This window comes from Engystomops pustulosus, chromosome 3 (genome assembly GCF_040894005.1).
Source record: "Engystomops pustulosus chromosome 3, aEngPut4.maternal, whole genome shotgun sequence".
Classification (NCBI taxonomy): domain Eukaryota; kingdom Metazoa; phylum Chordata; class Amphibia; order Anura; family Leptodactylidae; genus Engystomops; species Engystomops pustulosus.
The window spans coordinates 163960029-163975425 of record NC_092413.1 but is presented as its reverse complement, the minus strand read 5'-3'; the positions used below and the strand labels follow the sequence as shown (position 1 = coordinate 163975425).

Below are 15397 nucleotides of genomic sequence, written 5' to 3'. Positions count from 1 at the left end.
TATTATGCCAGAAAGCTGGTGGAGAAGGCATGTAAGTCTCCCCTTCCCTAACAGTTCAGAAAGTGGCAGACAGGGGGTGGGCAGTGAATGCCCGAGCACACCAATTTTGCTATGGTCTCCACTGTAAAACTGATGGAGACTAAAGCTGAAGTCTTCACTTGAGCAGACCTGGTCTAAACAAGTAAAACTTGCCAGAGATCCCCTTCTCCACTACCTGTTAGTAGTTTCGGGCAGGGAAGTGTTAGCGGGGAGACATTTTCATATTGGCTTTTAAAACAACAGCCTTAATAAATTCCCCCAATGCTTTCCCCTAATGGTTTTTGAAGGGTATGATGCCAAATGTTTGCCAAATAGTCACAACAGCCTTTAAAAGGGCTGAGCAACTGTCCCAAAAAGACTGCCTTGTCCCCTGAAAAAAGCCTTCATCCGAACATACACCATACAAGAACCGCAAGTTGAATTTCATTACCACCTACAATGATAACCATCTATACCTAAGAAAAATCCTCGAGAAGCATTGGCCTATTCTGTTAGACGACGCCTACCTAAAACCTCAAATCTCCACCCAACCCATCATTACCTATAGAAGGTCTCAAACCCTAAAAAATATTCTAGCCCCAAGCAAGCTTCGGAATACCAACGACAAAAAAATTATTAACACTTTCCCCTCCAAATCCATTTGGAGCTACAAATGTGGCCAACCCAGTTGTAAATGTTGCCTGAATATAAACCATCGGGCCAAACATTTCAAATGTAATACCACAAACGAAACGTTCAACATCAACTCCTTCCTAAACTGTGCGTCCACTTTCGTGATCTACATGCTTGAATGTTCATGTGGGCTACAATACATCGGACGCACAATTCAACAATTAAATGCAAGGATCAACAAACATCGCAGTAATGTTACGAATGGGTTCTTGAAACATAGTGTCTCTAGACACGGGCACTTGTATCATCAAAACGATTTTTCATCGTTTACCGTTACCCCCATAGAACAGGTTCCACCTGGAAACAGTAGATACAATAAGCTCTGCCAAAGGGAAATGTATTGGATTTTTAAGATGAACAGCTTAGTCCCTAATGGTCTGAATGAAACCCTAGAAAGCAGCAATTTTTAACATCATTTCTAACATCATTCGACACCTTGAGTATCACATAGCCTCTTTCTCCTTTATTCCCTTCTCCACATTAACCTGTGCTATATCTAATTAATTATCGTCCCATTCAAGCATTCCAGCAATCAGTTCCCATCCATATACCCATTTATGTATTAACCTAAATTTGCACTCACTCTTTTTAAAATATCTTTACAACCAATTTGAAAAAAACCCCAACCCTCTGCACGCATGCGCCCAATATCTGTCGCCAACTCTCCGGCCGACAATACCGCTCATACACGAACCTCCTGCACGCATGCGCCCAATTATCTGTCGCAACCTCTCTGGCCGACATCTTTTTGGATACCAGGAATATCTGCGCATTGGACCCTGAAACGCGTTGTGCTTTTAGACTTTTATTAAAATTTATATGTTAATTCCACTCTGAGTGCGCCACTTTACTGGATTACCAATCCTACAATACTGTCAAAATGTTTGGCATGGCAGGTGGATTACTGTATCAATATTACTGGAAATAATTGTCAAGTCACTCATTTGATGTGAATTAGAAATTCCTTTACGCTGGAAATTTTCTTCACAATGGGGCATAAATCAACACCTTACTGTTAGAACTTGCAAATTATTTCGCCCTCTCTGCCACCTTCACGCCACTAGGATGTGAAGTGGGGTGCACGGCCAGCCAAGCAGGACAGTAATGCCCCATGCAGGCTCCCTTGCTACTCCTGGCTTCTTTTCACGTGTGTAAAGTCGCCGGCTGCGTTTATTTCTGCATTTATTTGTATGGTGTAGAATAAACACTGTGCAGCACCCTGCCCAATACATCAAGAGGCGGTAGCCTTTTGATGTATCACGCTGCGAAAATGCAGCAGTGGGTCTATCATAAGCTGGTGCACAATAAATATCCCCCAATGTATTTATGGGATTTTCATAAATCCTAAATACTATAATGCGGATTTACCATGCAGAAATGCCAAGTGTCCAATCCAAACATAACACGCAACACGTGTAGATACGTAAATATAGGACTATTGTAAATCCTCACATCAGACATTGCGGCATATGATGTTTACAGACAATTCAGTTCAAAAGACCTTTTTCAATGTCTGCCTCTAAGTGGAATTTGCTGTGTTCAGTGTCCTGTCATGTCAGAACATGTCTTCACAGGTTAAGGATTGCAGGTACAAACTTCAGTCCTTTATTTCAGTTTATTGATGTACATATTTTATACAATAATCTGTCATGAAATAACTTCTCTATATGCCTTTATGTGTGCCCACTCCCTTGTGATATATAAAGGTATAGAAGTTAAAGTAGTCTATTTTAGCATAACCAAAATATTTTTGAAAACCCAGGTGATATGCCCAAGACAAGAACCTCATTTAATGCTACAAAAGATAAGAAATAATATGAGAAGATTTAATAACAAAAAGCTCAGATAGCAAAAAAAAATGATGGTGTAATGACTTTTTCTTTCTTTTAGGGTTAATAAATAACTATCCTGTCAGCTTTCTTTCCATTGTGAGCTGCTTAGTTAAAATATATTGACAAGTAAAATGACTTTATGGTCATTTAATTGACCAATTAAAGTTCCATATTTTTCCTTGACTTCAAAGTAATTTAATGTTCAAGAGCTTTTCTACCGCTCAAGGAAGATGGTGCAAACGATGGCCCCCCGCTGTTCTGCTTGTTATGGAATATGTGAGTGTTACATATTTAAATATGAAAGAGATTCTTATAAACCTTGAAGTCTATCACAATAAAGAGATAGTAAGGTTAGCAAAGCAACAATAAAGAGATATGTTAATTTCTAAAAAAATATAACCTATCTGTCTCCAGCTACAAAGACTAATTCATTCTCATATCCATTCCCTAAATGCATCAGCACTCTGTAAATAAGAACTTTTCTATTTGTAGCACATCCGCGTCGCCGTTAAATCCTTGGAAAACAGCCAGCAAGTCATACAGACCATGTATTTAATTCTAAGTGAAAACAAAGTGAATATTATTTTTTTTCCTGATGATTCTCAAATAATATTTCCACCTCTGCCCAGCTCTAAAGTCCCTATTAGAATGTGAAGTACAGTTATACTGTGGGAGTTTTATCTTGTCTACTTCCTTGTGAAAGGATCTGCTCCGTTGCTTACCATTGCTAATTTAGTTGGCCCTACTGCTTTTCATAAGATAAAATGTTAATGCTAATTTAAATACATTTTGATCACACTTCAAAGGCATGTCATGCCGGGATGAAATGAAAATAAAAGAGACAAGCTGATGGAGGATGAAGACTTCTCAGCTTAACGCCAGTGGCGCAGTCTAGTCTATTTTAAGCATCCTTATTAACAAAAGCTATATGCCAAAGCTTTTCATTCAGACTGCAATGATTATTTCATGTTATTTACATAAAGTTCCTTAATGTTAATTGTGCACTTTAATCATTAGACAAATTATCTCCGACATTTCTACAGCCAGTTCGTGTAGCCTGAAATAAACAGGTCAGGGTATTATCAGCAGAACTAAATGACCTTTCCTAAAGATAGGGTTGGTGATATAATATCTGATTTCACTTGAAATGCTAATGATTGTTGATATGTTGTGCAAAAGGACGGCAGTGATAAAAAATATGTATGGTGCAATGTAATATGTTATCTAAATAGTTCCTCAAATGTGACTCAATTCACCTTATTCCCTATTGTAGTCCGGTTTTTATCTGACTGAAGTCCAACTTCCCAGTTTTTAAGTATATAGCTATAAAGCTGGCTCCTCCTCTTTCTGGTGACATTTCAGGTTTAGTTGACATAAGATGCAACTCAATTTCTGGATATTATTAGACATGTACAGTATGGAATTTTTCACTAGTTTTATCTTCTTCAGGATTCATCTCTATTTCTTAGTGAGCTAGTAGGGAGACAAGTTGCTACGGTATGATATATTCTAGATCACTATATCGCTGATATACAAAGAAAGCGAAGATTTATGAAAGTACAGTGACCACTTAAATTCCAGTTGTGTGCAGCAAATAAGCATACATACTTAGTTAATAAGGTCGCAAAGTAAGAGTTCTCTGATTTTGGACAGTAATTCACCCTGAAGTGAAGTGTGCTCCAAATAAAACCCCCTAAAACTTTATACTCATCTCCGACCCTCGATCCCTTCGGTCCCTGTGTGTTTTGTGGGAATTGAAGCCGACGTAGTACATCTACCCACAATCCTTGTAAAGGACCCTAAACCACAGGTTCATAAGTCCCAAATCAACCTAACAGGTCTTTAAGGCAGCCTTTCAGGCATTTGGAGCCTTACACTCCAGGGTGGGATAGGGAAAACATTTCTTCTTTTTGCTACCTTGTAAGGCAGCTCCCTTAACACCAAGCATAACTTTCAAGAAGCCAAATAACATGATGCGGGATTAAAGCCAAACCTCTATTTCTATTCCAAAACAGATTCCCAACTCTAGACAGGACTGTTTCGATGTTATTACATCTCTTCAGTACAGTGTAGGGAACTGGTTTAGGTGAGAGAGTTTTGACTCGGACCAGGAAATAGGAGTTCTCCTTTCAAAGAGTTTGCCAATTAAGACTGCCTTGCAGGCACGTGAAGACTTACAGCCATTAACGCCAGGGGACTCTGAGAAATATACACCTATTTTTGTTATACAGTATGTATTATTGGGGTTAATGGAGACTATATGAATCAAAAGGTTGGAGCAGCACAGTCAAAGGTTGATAATAGCAATGGCTGCCAATTGAAGGTCAAATTCAATTCATTCCACTGATGCAAAAAAATTGTAGACACATTTAGATTGAAAAATGAATAGACACAACATTCTTCACTTGTAAATTTCATTAAAGGGAGAAAAAAAGTTTGCAAGTTTAGTCACATAAAAGGTAGTTATACACACTCCTCCTTGCCTCTCTGTAACACAGCATTGGCTCTGTTTCCCCTTAGTAGCCTGTGATTGATTGATGTGTTGTCATGGCTTCATTCTGCAGCAATAACACACTTTAAAGAGGTTTTCCCACAAAATTCTCACATCTCAATCCACTAGTGATGTTAACACAATAAAGATCATTTTTAACCCCTTTACAATTTTACTCAGTTTTATTGATGTTTTAGATCCTCTCCTCATTCTCTGGGCTACTCAGTGCAAAATCTCTAAAATCTCTAAGTAGACACATTATGATCCATCTTGTTCTGTGGGGTGACAGTGTGGTTACATTATCAGGGTACAGGTGTAAATACACTTTCATATGGCTACTGACATTGTACTAACACACTGACACGTCGATAGAGATGAGACAGATCAGGAGATTACACAGAGGCATGACAGACACAGGCTGACAGACTTTTACACTGTTACACAGATATGTGCCTGCCTCCCCCTTCCCCTGGATAACGTATCTCCTTGTAGTTTGCAGCCTCTCTCTCTGCTCACAATGTCCCAATCGCAGGATGCAAGTCTCTCTGAGCTCTGTGCATGGGGCGTCGCTACAATTACACACATCAGAGACGGACAGAAATCTCATCTGCAGGAAATCCAAGATGGCGGCCCAACCCTAAGTCAGAAGTTACAGGATTGTATCTAGGGGCAACTGAAATTGTGTATAGCAGGACTCACAGAGACAGGTTGGACTTGTTAATAACAGTGATTTAGAGAATAAGTTATTTTGTTATCCTGAGTACATATAAGTGTCACGGGTGGTCCCCATATGGGTCGCGGGCTCACCGGTGTTCCCCGAGCCTCGCAGGCACGGTGCCGGCGCGACTCACCTCTCCCAACTCCGGAATCGCTGCCAGGTTCCGGACGCACGCGTCCCCGCCTCCTAGGGCGCTCGCGGTATCTTCAGGAAATTTAAAGTGCCAGTGCACCGCTAATTGGTGCACTGGCTGATCACTTCCCCTTTAAAAACCCTGCACCTTCCTCACACTCTTGCCGGATCTTTGTGCCTCACAGCATGAGAGAAAGCTATTCTGCGATTTGCCTGCGATTCCTGCGTTCCTGTGTCTTCTGCGTTCCTGTGTCTCCTGTGTACCTGACTTCCTCCATGTTCCAGTGTTACCTGACCTCCTCCGTGTTCCCGTGTGCCGGTGTTCCTCCGTGTTGCTGTCCTGTCCCGTACCCTTCTGCTTGGACCTCCTGTTGCTGACTCTGGACCGGATTCTGACGTTGCACCTCTGCTGCCTGCCCTGACCTTGTGCCTGGACTTCTATCACGAGATTGTCAGCCGACTCTGTACTTCTACCTTGGCCGCCACTGCAGACAAGTCACGCCTGAGGAATGACCTGGTGGTACCACGCCGCAGCTTATCTAACCCGCCTTGCGGCGGGCTCTGGTGAAAACCGGGTACCACTTAGACTCCGGTCCCAGGTAGTGGCTTGTGTCATTGTCTGCAGTGGTCCAGAGGATCCACACCTGCAAGCCTGACAATAAGAAACTTGTCTTTGTGGGAATACCCCTTTAATTATTATTAAAAAAAACTGTGATCCCACTGGAAATCTTTGTTGAGCACCAAACCCTCGAATAAGTCTTCCAAAAATTCCTTAGCAGTAAAGAACAAAGAAAAAGAGAAGAGCAGTGCGCAAACACCTTTAAATCAATGTCAAAGCAGAAAAACAGCACAAACTGGATCCTTATCATCAGCTTGTGAGCCAATGATAGAAGATTAAAATGGGGGTCAGTTCACACTATGCGTCTTCTGACAGAAACTTCCTCAATCCTATGTACTTGATAACCAAACTCCCCTGTGTTGTCTGGCTTCTCTTGACCAAGGGTTTTGGTGGAATCAGAGTAGGAGAATAGTGAAGTCTGTACAATCTAACTAAAGTTAAAAGTAGCATTTATGAGCTATAAAAACATGCGATAATATAAAATCAGGCTTCCGGATTGCTGGTTGGCTTCCTCTGGTGCAGAGGACAGTGTTTCGTGTTATACCCAGGCAGATCTGTGTTGTACTCAGATTTCATACTGATTACCTAATATCAAGTCCAACTGTCAGACGTGACACCAATGTGTTTGAGCAGTGCAAGCTACACAGTGGTTGTAGCTGGAAGCCAAAAGAAAAATGGGCACCTCCAATGACATTAGCCAACTTTAGCCAAAATTAGCCATTATCCAATCCTAAAAATATAACACATTAATATACGCATTAGTATAAAAGCTACTTGAGGCAAAACAAAACCTTTCATTTCTTATATCTTTCAATAATTTATAGGAAATCTTCCTTCAAAATCAAGCATGATAGACCAGGGCCACTTACTCCTAGGTCAGGCACTCTGACTGTAGTAAACTTCTTATATTTGCTATCCTTGGCCTCTTTCCTACTAAAATCAAGTTTTCAAATTATGCCAATGAGCCAGAACCACTTTTATGGGAGTTTCCTGAGCTCCTTCATGCTGCAGCTTCACAGGCTGTTACACTGTCCCTCCCACCTGCTCCTTTAGCACCTTCCCCCTCCCTGCCTGATGTAATCTCACACAGTAGGAATGTGAAGTGCTCCTTCATAGTGTAACAGCCTGTGAAGCAACAGTATGGAGGGGCTCTGGTAACATCCCAGAATCCTTCTATCTCATTAGCTTAATTTTAAAAGTTGATTTTAGAAAGAAGGAGGCCATGGACAACAAATAAGGATAAGGGGGGCCTGGTTTATCATGCTTTATGGTGGTAGATTTCCTTTAATATTTTTGTAATATTTCCATTATCATGTAACCTATATGTGTTCTGTTAATATTTAATAGTTCAAACCACAAAAAACATCAAGCTAATTAAAATTGGAAATACTGGAGCAAGAAAGCCCTCCATCTTATTCCTGCTCTTTAATGACATTCCCTTTTGCACTCCTCAGTTCTTCTATGAAGCAAAGTTAGCATTAAATCTAGATATTTAACAGGTTGAACAAAAAGTTTCTCCAAAAAAACACAAGTTGTTCTGATTTATATTATTTTACAGCAGAACTTTAAAGATCATAAAATCGACCTTTAGCAGCCAGAGATTGTTCGGCATGAATTTCATCCTGGTAGCACTACATTTAATGTTGGTTTGTTCATATTTCTTTGTGTTAATTCAGAGGGATTACAATTCAGCCCTTTTAGTTCCTTAATAATACATTCTTAATATTCCCAAAAAGGTCAAGAGATATTCCTATAAAGTTACCAACCTGTGTTCTTACAAAAGTACAATACTGCAATGGCATGCAATTATCCACCTGGCCTTCATTACAACAATCTATTTTTGAAATTCTGAATTTTTATTACTGCATTCCTTTTTTTTATCTTTCTCCAGCTATTAGGCTTCTGATGACTCCTTTTGCGTCCTCAATTGTATGACTATTCTCCTATGTCTGCCAATACCATCTATCATTTCTAAATCACCAGTTAACCTCTTAACGCTCAGCGTCCGATATATCGGACGCTGAGCTCAGTGGCTTAACGCTCAGCGTCCGATATATCGGACGCTGAGCAGATGCCGGTTCAGCTCAAGATTTGAGCCGAACCGGCATCGGGAAACACGGGGTGCCGGCTCTGACTGATAGCCGGCACCCCAGTGTAACACCCGCGATCAGAGTTGTCTCTGATCGCGGGTGATTAACCCGTTAAATGCCGCGGTCATCGCGACCGCGGCATCTAACTTGCATCTGGGGTGTCTTTCCCCCACGATCGGCCCCCCCGAATCATTTTCGGGGGGCACCGATCGTTGCTATGGTAACACTGGGGTCCGATCTGGACCCCAGTGTTACCTGCAGGAACTGCCGGTAAGATGGCGTCTGTGACGTCATCTTACTGGCAGAGTGCCACCCTATGCAAGTGCATAGGCTGACACTGATAATGCCCTGCAATACATAAGTATTGCAGGGTATTATTATGAACAAGCAATCAGATGATTGCTTGTTCATTTCCCATGGTGGAAAAAGTGAAAAAGTAAAAAAAAAAATTATTCAATAAAAAAATAAAGTAATAAATCACCAAAAATGCCCAAAAGCCCCAAAACATATAAAAAGACATATAACTAAAAAAAAAAGTCTAAATCATAACACAAACCCCACATATATAGTATCACCGCGTCCGTAACAACCCGTAGAATAAAAATAAATAATTATTGAACCCGCACGATGAACGCCGTAAAAGAAATCTGTTATAAACCCTCCAAAAATTATGATTTTTACCTATTCAATCCCACAAAAAATGCTATAAAAAGTGATCAAAAAAACATATGTACTCTAGAATGATACTGGTGCAAAGTACAACATGTCCCGCAAAAAACAAGCCATCAACCAGCTCTGTAGCCAAAAACGTAACAAAGTTATGCCACTTGGAAGATGGCAATACAAAAATGATAGATTTTTCCCCACAATAGGGTTTTATTTTACAAATTTAGTAAAACGCAAGAAAATATATTCGTGTCTGGTATCCCCGTTATCGTATCGACCCATAGAATGAAGATAATATGATTATTAGTCTATACGGTGAACACCACAAAAAAAAAAGTAAAAAAACCAGTAGAGAATTGATGCTTTTCTACTCCTGCCCTCAAAAAGAAGTTCCTAAATTTTCAACAATAGGTGATACCAACCCCAAAATGGTAACAATGGAAAAAGCATCTCATCCCGCAAAAAAAATGCCGTCACATGACCCTAATAGCGCAAAAGCGAAAATTTTACAGCCTTCAAAAGAGGCCAATGAGGAAAGTAAAATCCTGGCAGCTGCAGGGTGCTCCTTCCCTTCTGCGCCTCACTGTGTGCCCATTACACAAGTCACGGCCACATGTGGGGGGTCGCTGCACTCGGGAGAAATTGTAGAACAAATTGTATGGTGGGTTTTGTATTTTTATCTTTTGGAAATGTGTAAATTTTAGGGCTAAATGAACGTATAACCGGCACAATTTGACTATTCTAAATTTCGCCTCCATTTTGATGTAATTACTATGAAGATCTCAAGGGGTTAACATTCTTCGTAAAATCTGTTTCTGATAGCTTGAGGGGTGCAGATTTGAAATTGGGTTGGTTATATGGGGGGTTTTGATGCTAAATATGTAAATTTTCATTCAAAACTGTATTTATCCCCAAAATAGTCAATTCTGAAAATCCGGAAAAGCGATATTCGATTTGTAAGCCGCGTGACATCAAAATAAATTATCCAGACATTTCAAAAATGGTGAAAATGTAAAGTAGACATATGGGAAATGTTATTCAGCAATTTATTTAGGTGGTAAATCTATCTGCCTGAAAACGCAATGATTTCAAATTTCAAAAATGGCAAATTTTTCAGAAAATTCATCATATTTTCTTTTTTTTGTAAATAAACGCAAAACTTATCAGCCAAAATTTACCACTAAAATGAAGTACAACATGTGGGGAAAAAACAATCTCAGAATCGTTTTGATAAGTAACAGTGTTCAAAAGTTATAACCATATAAAGCGACGCAAGTCAGAATCCAAAAAATCGGGCTGAGCCTTAACCTGCAAAATGGCTGCGTCCTTAAGGGGTTAATAATGCTCCTCGATCTCTAATTTGCTCTGCTGTTCCTCATATTTTGTCATTGTATGACTTCTTAATGCACAGATTCCTATTCCGAATGCATTTATTTTGCAGGCGGTATTGTTCAATTCATAGATCTTTCAGGTCAGCTTGTTCAAGTCTATGCTTTAGCTAGATTATTGGAACAAATACTTATCTCTTTGTTTGTGTTTTTTTGTGCTTCAGAAATCATGTCTTTGTGCTTTATGTTTACCAGTTCCTTTATTCTTCTCAGAAATAATTGTAGAAGATTATGTTATTTTGATATTGACAAAGAAAGCATCAGCTCCAGCAGTGCGAAAATATATCATTGTTCATCACAATGGGGAAGTGCCGAGCAGCGCTGACCTATAAGTGGCTTTTTTTTAGCATGGGTTCACGTGAACTTATATTTTAAAAAATCATCTTGATTGCATCATCAAATAGGCTATTTTACATACAGACGTGTCCTTTACGTAAGACGTGTCCTTACTTACCTTTCCTGGATATGTGACCGATATTTCTTCCAAGATATGGTCTTTTTTTCTAGACATTATTGTTTTGTGATATTATTAAGTAATATATGCTTAGAGATAAGTTGCATTGCGTTTTCAGTCACAACTTTTTAAGGGTTTGGTTAGTATGGTGAAATACTGTATAAAATTAATTTAATTTAATGAAAAACAGGGATACGAAGAAAGAACCATTAGCCCAGATTTACTAAAAACAATGGAAACTGCACTAGGTGCAGAGGGTGCCCGTTTCAAGATTTGTGGCACCGGTTTTTCAATAATCTGGCACCCTCTGCTCTGCTCCTCTGACAGATTGCACCAACTTTTTTTTTGGTGCACTTTTGACATGGGGCATGCAACACACTTCTGCCAGACTCTGCATGATAAATGTGTTGCACGGTCCGACTGATCACTGGAACGCCCCTTTCAGTGCAGACTTTTGTGTTGCATGAAGAATAGTGCAGCGGCAACACAAAATGGTTATGTGCAACACATATGTGGAGCAGACACTTCTTAAATACATACTTGTGAAAAATCTGTACGAGTCATGTTTCACTTAACCCATCCCAGGGATTATTTTTTAGTAAGTGTGATCTCCATGCAGGCCTCCTCAAGCCTCTATGCCTACTTCTGAAAACCAGATCTAACTTTACAAAGGTCGAGATGGCCGAAACATCGTAATTTTCGATCTGTTGTATATGCTTCCACTTACTTATGCATTAAGGTGAAGGCTACAATATGTGAAATAATCACTGAAATAAAATAGAAAGAATAATTTTCGTGTGTGCCATGTTTCCTGAATGGATATAATTGGATTGAGAATTCTACATTGAGCACCACCAATACAGACAGTGTGGTTTCTATTGTTTTACATATCACCCTGGCCACATGACATGAAGTGGCCAATGATGTAACAGAGCACTCTCTCAATGTTCCACATAATACCATGTTCTGTAGCAGTGAGACCTGTCATCGGGAACAAGGAGGCAGGGCAATACAAGTAACCAATGAATATGCAGGGCCTCATTGGACTCAGTGTGATGGACTCACATCAAATTTTGATGAGTTGCATATAAGTTTTCAAACTGTTTTTTTTTTAACATTGCAGCCAATGAAAAGAACCATTTAGGGATAAGGGAAATGGTTTTTAATGATAGTTTTTAATGAAGTATTTATTTTGGGTAGGTTAATTTGCATTGTAGGTCTAAGTAATCTTTGGATGAAAATGAATTTTAAAATATTTTGTTTCATTTATTTTTCAGATGATTACTAAAAAAAAACCTAAATGTACAAAACACACAAAAACAACGGGTAAGAAATCAACTCTTGTCTTCACCAAATGAAATTTACTGACAACCCTGGATAAAGGCTGAAAGATCCACTTCACGAAAGAAACTTCTTTTCAGATCCAGGAAAGTTCTTGGACTGAACAAATGATATTCTTTTGAAATATTTAGATTCAGAAGAAAAGGTAAAAATAGCAAAACAGGAAATTATCCATATTCATGGCATCCATATTGTTTTATAATAAATGTGCTCTACACTAAAATCAAACAAAAAAAACTGTCTTTATAAGATCCGTCCCTAGTCCTTTTGGATAGAGAATCTGTTTTTGGTCTTTGAAATCAAGCTTGGGTTAGACCTGTCAATAACATATTGAGGCGACCCATACTTGGTTTCTGGGACTGAAAGAGCACATCTACAATAATACATCATAAGAATATGCATCTACTAGTGTTAAATTACTGTATATCAAGCACATTTTCAAACAGTCACTATGTTATTATCTCGAGTAACGTAGTAGTAGCTAATAAAATCACATGCACAATAGCCAATATGATGTATGTAACCCATTGTGTGCCTAGGTCATTCTTTGTTAACTAGGTACTGCTGATTATGAGCTAATATGTCACATTCTGTTTTTGTTAGAGTGAACACTGGTATATTGCTTCCCCTGACAGACTTGATTGAGTTGCACCACACCTATCTGTCTCTGTTGACTAGCTATGATTCACAGAATTCCTCTCTAATAACTATCCAGACCAGGACTATAGATTCTCCTGTAACTGCTCCCGGATTAGAACTCTTTGCCTGCTATAGATTATACGTAGCTAGCTCCTGTTCACACTGCCTTTTTTATTCTGACCCTTTAGCTGTATTGTGACTATTTGTTTGCCTTGCAATTCTGTACTGCATTCGTCCTCTTTGCTTTGACCCATTTTTGTAACCATTCTTGTCTTGTCTTTGTCTCTGCACATTGGAACAAGTAGGGAATATCACTCGTTGTTTAGCCACCATCAAGGGTGGACCAGGCAAATAGGTTGCGGCAGCGCGGAAGGGGGTTTAATCTCAGGACCGACTATCTCTTTCTGTGTCTCAGGCCATTTTCAGACCCTGCATAACAGTATGGTAGTTTCCCTTCACAGTTTCTTTCTTTGTGTTCTTGTTCTTGTTTATGTTTTGTTATGTTGTAGCTATGGAAATTTACAATATTCAGTTTTTTGTCACATGTAATAACGCACAGGGCTGTGGTATGGGCACATCTAGCCATTTTATCAGACACTCTTCAGTTCTTTCTTAGCCATTCTCACTAATTATATTTATTGAGTATATCTTCCATGCTGCGTTGCAAAATATTATCTGATACATAATCACCAACATGAAACACTTCAAAGGAGCAGAAAAGAACAAATTGGGTCTTTAATTTGTTCTAAAAAAAAATAATGGATCAACATGGGAATTATGTACTGGTGTAACAAATTAACATAACTGAAAGCAAAGATTCAGCATTTAAAGTTTAACAAATTATTAAGGTAGCAAAAATCCAAGGAAACTGAAAAATTATCTACATCTACATTCCTGTATATTACTACATTTTTTCATACATAGAAAAGTCACAAAAGTCAGCAGGGATAGTCAGCATCTTATACAGTATGTAGTAATCCAAACTGGCCTTAGATTGGGTGGTACATTGGGTGGAATCTTATTTTGCTGCTCCCACCCAACATAAAACAACTGAATTAGATTTGTTATTGCACTATTCTTAGTGTAACATATTAATTACTGTACTTCTGTTTTTAAAGATATCTTGCTTCAACACTACTGCTATTGCTGTCTTAGGACAAGACACAGATACAACTGACTTCATGGAAAGAATTCCAGATTGGCTATTAGCCATATCCTCCTCCTTCCTATTTTCCAAATCTCAACATGGACAAAACAGAAATAATAATCTTTACTCCACCTAACACATCTCTCTCACCAGGTCTAACAATCACAATGCGTGGCTTCATACAAGTCCACAAAGTCTACTACTTAGAGTCATCTTTGACATTATATACTTTAAGCTTCACAACCAGTTCCTTTCTAAAACCTGCTGCCTCCATTTTAAGGACATCTCTCTCATCCTTCCTCAACCTGGAGTACAAAATTGCTCTCATCATCTTCTGCTTGGACTACTGTATTATTCTTCTCTGTGGTCTCCCAGCTAACACTCTCACATCCCTTCCATCTATCCTTAACCCTACTGCTTGGCTATTCCATTGGTCTCCCTGTTTCTCCTTTGCCTCTCCTCTCTGATAGTTTCTCCCCTGGTCACCCATTAGGGAACAAATTCAGTTTAAAATATTAACAATGGCTTGCAAAGTTGTCCGCAACCTGTCATCTCCACATATCTCTGAACTAATCAGCCATAATCATCCTATACATAGTCTCTGTGGACCTTCAGCTTTACTCTATTACCATCCACTCTTCTCACAACCGCATCCAGGACTTTTGCTGTGCATTCATCATACTCTGGAAATCTCTCCTAAAATGTGTAAGACTGTTCCCAACTTTCCAAACCTTCAAATGTAACCTGCAACCCCACCTGTTCATAATCACTTACAACACACATTACCTGCTCTGCTCCCTCATCTCATGTGTCCATCTACCCACCCATATGGGCAGGGTCCTCTTCCAGATCTCAGTAGTTTTTGCATTTGTACTGTCTGTATGTAATGTATCTGAACTCTTATTGATTGTACAGCACCATGAAGTGTATGGTGTTCTGTAAATAAAAATGAATAATAATGGGAAGAGGACGGCCCTGTCTGTGTCCTCCATAGATCAACTTTGACTATCAATGCAAAAATCTGTCAGATTATAAAAAAGCCAAATCTTTTATTAGAAAAAATGTAGTAATGTTCCGCTATATTTACAGTCCGTCTACCTCCATGCAGTGATCGGCTTCTCACTGTATAGTCCAATCATATACCTTTAAAATAGCTGAGCTAATGCAGT

General features: G+C 39.2%; 1 long non-coding RNA gene across 1 annotated transcript in view; it reads left to right on the top strand.

Moving 5' to 3' along the window:
- The window catches only part of LOC140122227 (uncharacterized), a 40261-nt gene extending 25068 nt beyond the window's left edge, over nt 1–15193 (top strand). The window contains exons 2-3 of the long non-coding RNA XR_011854296.1: nt 12379–12587; nt 14200–15193. This is a non-coding gene — a long non-coding RNA (uncharacterized lncRNA). The remainder of the gene's footprint in view (nt 1–12378; nt 12588–14199) is intronic.
- The last annotated feature ends 204 nt before the right edge of the window (nt 15194–15397 follow it).